Below are 6281 nucleotides of genomic sequence, written 5' to 3'. Positions count from 1 at the left end.
TTCACTTCATTCATCCGTAAGATTATTTTTGCATGTTATTTTTTTTTCACACACACTTCCAGCTTTTACTGACACCTTTTTTGACTAACGTCCGGTTTGCAGCAGGAACACGCAGCTTTAAATCACCAGCAAACTGGCGGCTGATCCCAAACCCCTTGAGGGCCTCCGGGTGACGCGTCTTTAGGGGAACAGAGTAGCTTGTAGTCAGTATTTATTTCCCCTATAACCAGCTGAGCGCTGCATGATTAGGACTCAGTTAAAACAACATTATACTCTGTTAGTGGGACACATTTCACAGCTGTCTGTGCATCCTGTGAGTTCATCCGTAAATAACGTCTGGCCTCAGCATCTTGATCAATTTCACAGACAGTGGACCCCCTGCTGCGTGCATGTGTGTGTCCTGCTGTCTTCTGATAGTAGACAGATCTCTAATCCACTGCAGACAGCAGCAGGTGGTGTGTGTGTGTGTGTGTGTGTGTGTGTCATCATTTAGCCCCCTCCTTGACCACTGTCTGGGGTTTTAGCAAGTTAACACCTGTTCATGCCCTCATACTCATAGACTTATAATTAGATAAGACGAGCAATTAGCAGTATTTCTATGACGAGTTTGTTATCAGACCGAGTGAAATGTTTTATTCTAATGCTTATTATGCATCTAATGTTTCTGTACATGACAGACCTCTAAGAAAGAGCTTGCATCCACTATTTAGTGTAATGAAACGCAGATCTGTGACCATTGTCAATGGCAGCTATTTAAATAATAAATAATGATGCACTGCTAATTCATAAATCTATGGTATTTGAAGTCATTTTTATCCGGTTATGAGTCCACAGATTTCTAACAAAATAGAGATTTAAAACATGAATAATAAATATACGGCAATTTATGTTATTCAGCATTTAGGCAGGCAAGTGGACAAAGTGCAACACACACACACACACACACACACACACACACACACACTCACAGTGTTATACTTGTTAAAACAAAGCTCCTCTGTGCATCCATGCGTGGTTTATTCACTGCTTTATAAATGACTGTGTGTGTGTGTGTGTGTGTGTGTGTGTGTGTGTGTGTGTGTGTATGGCGTGGTACAGTAGCTTGCCCACCCACACACCACCAGTCCCCCACCTGCACCCCCACAACCCCATATGGCAGTAGACAGTAGTAATCATGGAAGTGGAGCAACAGGCCCTGAGCCTCACTAATCCTCTGCCACACTCCGACACGTGCCACACTGATGCATATACCCATCTTACACACACACATACACACACACACACACACACACACACACACACACACACACACGCATGCATGGTTATCGAAGACACTATTAATGCAAACATGTATGCATACGTACACAGGACAGAGCCATCATCGACAGCAACAGACTGACACAAATACACAGAATATTAATATTTTTTTGTTTGCATTACTTGTGTAAACGAGGCCAGGTGGACTCACCACTGGTGCCCGAACAAACCCTGGATTAACTTGCATCATTAAGAAGAACAGCCACTATTTGGCGTGCAGCACCCATAATATCTCTATTATTTTACCTATCAGATTGTTTTAATTGCACACAATAAAAATAAAGATTTTCATGCAGCTATGGCGTGCATGTTTATGTAAAACCACTGAAATATCTAAAAGAGTGCTTTTTGAATGACAAAAAAAGCACCTTGCACACACAGAAAGGCACATGCACTTGCACACACACACAAGAGACACACACGCGACACACACACACACACACACACACAGAACCTTTTCACTGTGACGCACACGGAGTAAGGGGCTACAATGGCTCTCTTATTGTTAATTGGCCGTTTAATCCCGAGGAATGCGTCTGATTAGTACCCGCCGGTGGGTCAGGATCTTGCTCAACACTCTCCTTCACAATGGACAGGCTGTAACAGAGATCTGGGAGCAGGCACGCGCACACACGCGCACACACGCGCACACACACACACACACACACACACACACACATGCGGACAAAAGGTGCTCACGCAAACGATCAGGCCTCGGTACATGTGTGTGCAGACCCGCGGGGCCACGGTGGCCTCACATACCCTCTGCGTTTAACACACACACACACAGTGACTGACCACACATATGTAGACGCACTCCCAGCATGCAACTCCAGCGTGGATAAGCTGAGGAGGAACAACAGTCAGATGCAAGGAAAGACACTTTCCACGCGGCCCTCTACTCTTAGAGTTTGATAGCGTGGTTGTATCCATTGTTTGTTAAAAAAAAGTCACACCAGCGAGAGGAAGAAATACACTGTTTTGCATGTATACATATGCAAAACAATGTATTTATTTCTATATATATATAATGTACTGTATATCAGAGCCTGTGTAGCTAAACCAAAGGCAAAGCACATTCAAGAACGCACAGTTACACCATCTACACGGCCGCAATCTCAACTGACTACAAGCCACGCTTCAATTTTACTTTGCCAGTTCATAATTATATCAAACAGTATTAGCTTAAAGGATAGATTTCCTCTAACTCTACTCTTTGCTTCTTCAAAGGCCTGCACTGTTCTGATCGTTTGACAGCGAAAAGTTCACCAAAGTAAGCTGTGCTTTGATTTCATTTGCTGCCCATTCAAGGAATCCACTGTCATTTTCTTTTTTTTTTAAATGATTTGGATTCTGTGCCGATTGGGTCCTAATATTTGTTTTGGGGTCGCGGGGTGATGCTTGGTGCATGCTACAGTAGTCTGCATGCACCACAGAGTCCATTGTTCCTCCGTTTATTTACTGTAGTGTGAAAACAAACTCAAGGAAATTAGAAATATTACACCGGTAAGGGATGGAGAGAAGAAACACACCGAGAGAAAAGGGATGATGGGAAGCCGGACCGGTCGCAGGTAGATAGGTGGGGTCAGAGGTGACGTGGGTCAACGTGTGTGTGCTTGCGCGTGTTTGTGTGTGTGCACCCGCGTGTGTGTGTGTGTGTTCTGTAGGAGGTCCAGGCGGGCTGCATCACTGCTGACACACTGCTGCTGGTAAATCCAGCTTAGTATGTCTAAAACAGGCCTACGAAATCTGCCACAGGGCCCCTAATGCTAGCGACGCTGTCACCCTCAATCACTCACACACACATAATCCGCACGCCGTGACCCAGCACACACACACACACACACACACACACACATAAACACACATACAGCCTGGCTACCCGATGCCCTGGGTCCATTCAGCTCGGCAGGCAGACCCGGTACCAGGTGACACCAGCCACAGGGTCAACATTTCCTGTTCAGGGGAGGGAGGAAAGGGGGTGATGGCGGAGAGGAAGGAGAATGTGGAGGGGAGGAGTGGGAGTCGGAGGACTTTGGGGGCGAGCAGGAAGTGAGGCGAGATCAGTTTGTTACTGACAGAATTTTAATTTAACGTCAGGAGCCAAAAACCTAGAAAAATAAAAACCTGAACCGGCAGCTTTATAGAGAGTTTCAGATCCTTGTGACGCGGTTTTGAGTCATTTTTAGGAAGCGATTTTCAGCTAAAAAGATGTGAAACTACTGCAACTGTGAGCGACTGACTGGTGCACTACATAGTGGAGCACGTAGCGACAAAAGCAAGATATTTCGTGACCAAAATAACAGCGAAAAGAAGAGCGACTACTGGACTTAGACGCAGGTGGACAGACACACGTGTAAATAAACCACATGAACCCGTTTCCGTTGCATTTACTTCACACATATAACGTGGCAGGGTTTGCGTGAGACTATTTAAGTTTGTGCACGATAAAAAAACGTCTTTCATGTACAAACGCCCCTGTGAGGTGAGGAGGTCAGTCGGGCCGGGGATGTGGGTGAGAGACAAGAAGCATCTAAGGGCCAAGCTAGTGAGACAATTTACACATGTTCAAGCCTCCCCCGTGCACTTTGCGACATGGTGCACTGATTGCTGTGGCTTACATGAAGATTACGTGAAACAACTCTGAACTGTCTGGTTCTCTCTTCCGTGTTGCTTTTTCTGCTCTCTTTGCAAAGAGGATGCCTAACGGGGATTCTCTCTCTTTTCCTTTTCTCTCTCCCAGGTCATCGTGTGCAACGCAGAGCGCCAGACGTGAGGACGAAGAGCGCGTCTTCAAAGTCACCAGTCAGAGCGCCGCCCTCCTCTTCCAAAATCTCTTTTGTGGTATTTCAAAGGCCTGGTAGCACTTTATAATAACTACACACTATTTAGCATTAGTAAAGCATGTACACACTTAATTCATCATTTATAAAGCATTGTTCCAACATGAACACGCATTAGTAACTCATTAGTATGCAATTCATAAACACAGTTATGAATATTTTATTCTTGATTGATTCCACATTTGTAAATTAAGTAATACATATTGCAAAACAATTATTAAGGAGTTATAGATGATGCACTAATGGTTAACATGTGTTTTATACACATGTTTAAATACTGCAATTCATTATTAATTCAGGTAGTTACTAGTGGTTAGTTAAATATTTAGTGTGACATCATCTAAATAGAGGTCTATCTATGCTTTACAACGCATTTATAAAGGCCTTTCAACACATTGAAAGACTGAGACTTTTGCTAGCTTTGAGGCACTGCTAGCCTCAAAGCTAACAAAAGTCTCAGTTATCTTCTTAACAGAAAAGAGAAATAGACACAAAGTGATAAAGAACATTAATATGATGGTGATCCCCGTCAGTGGCACGAGTGTTTCATAGTTTGCTCGCACATACATGTCATTAATTATTGATTATGAGTATTTAGCTAGCTAGCTGTGACTTGTTTAGCACAGCTAGCTAGCACCAATACCCCCTCTTTCTCTGTGGATGAACCCTGAAAAAACAAATACTATACGTGCATGTATTTGATTCATAGCGATGCTTCGCTCGTTGGCTTTAAGCTACAGTGCAACAAAAGAAAGGCTTGTAAGTTAAAGTGGACGCAGAATTAAGCTAAGAGGCCTATCAATGTAACTGAGGCCCGTCTCGCACTAGTGGCTTTAAGGAGACTAGCGGGGCTTTTTGCTGCTCTCACTGACACAAGCCTCTCAGCATAAATCCTAATTGTGTCTGCCAACAAACTGATCGACCACTATTTAACTAACCCTCCTCTCTGTCCAAGAAGTGTGATTGCGACAGATTAGTCTTGTATTGTATGACGATACCTGGAAATTGTGTTGCAGCGACTTTCAGATTTAGCTCCACTGTCACAAACACATGGAAATGAATGTAACTCACATGATACATCGCAGGTAAGTGAGAATACAATATAGAATATTGTAATATTGTGTCAATGTTTTAAAAAAAGAAAGTAGATTTTTCATGTGCCAACCCTATAAAAGTGATCAAATTATGTAAATGTCAAGGTGTCACCTTCTACTTTGAATAAAGTAAAACCAGACCGCCGTTCTCTCTGTTATTGGATGCATCAGTGTTTTAGTGTTTTAGTGTTTTAGTGTGAATGTGTGTGCAACCAGAAATGCATTCACATCGACAGTGACAGTCCGTAATTGAACAGGACGCTGATCCGTATGCACAGATTGGTGGAAACTCTGAGACGGACACACACACACACACACACACACACACACACACACACACACACACACACACACACACACACAGGCACACATAACAAGATGTCATGCCAGGATTGGCTGTCTGACACACGCAAACACCGAAGACTCGGAAGTATAACTGTTTACCAGGGTCAGAATAGATTTCCCCAAATAGAAAAGTACACAGAGAACCACCCTGAGTTCTACTCTGAAATAAACTCAAGAGGGAGTCACAGAGGCAACATTGCCATCTAGTGGTCATGTGAAGTATCTCAGGATCATCGACAGTGGGATGAATTAATGCAATGCAGACATGCTGTTTGCATTTCAGTGTGATTTAAAGTATAAAACTATGTTAGTATTGCACCATTACTATCGTTGCTGCTAAAATAACTGCACACATCGGCCTCTGTGAGGCTCATCTCACGTCCAGCGAGAGTAATTGCTGTTTATCTCTGCGTGAGCGTCAGTGACTGCACTGCTTCGCCTTTGCCGACTCGTTTCCAAAATGCAAATTTCCAAAGTTTATTGGAGTAACTTTCGGTCCCGTCTTCGCCCCATCGATGAATGAAGTGACCTTCTAACAGTCAACCTCAGGTTACGCGGTCGCCTCACTGGCGCCACCTGCTGCTCAACAAGGGGAATTGTGTTTCATCAGGATATTTGTCAAACTTTTGGGGAAATAAACCTGAACTATCAATTTCAGTGGTAAAAGTTGAATGTTTCTTAA

Source organism: Taurulus bubalis, assembly GCF_910589615.1.
Source record: "Taurulus bubalis genome assembly, chromosome: 10".
In the NCBI taxonomy this organism is placed as follows: domain Eukaryota; kingdom Metazoa; phylum Chordata; class Actinopteri; order Perciformes; family Cottidae; genus Taurulus; species Taurulus bubalis.
Note: the sequence above shows the minus strand (reverse complement) of the source record.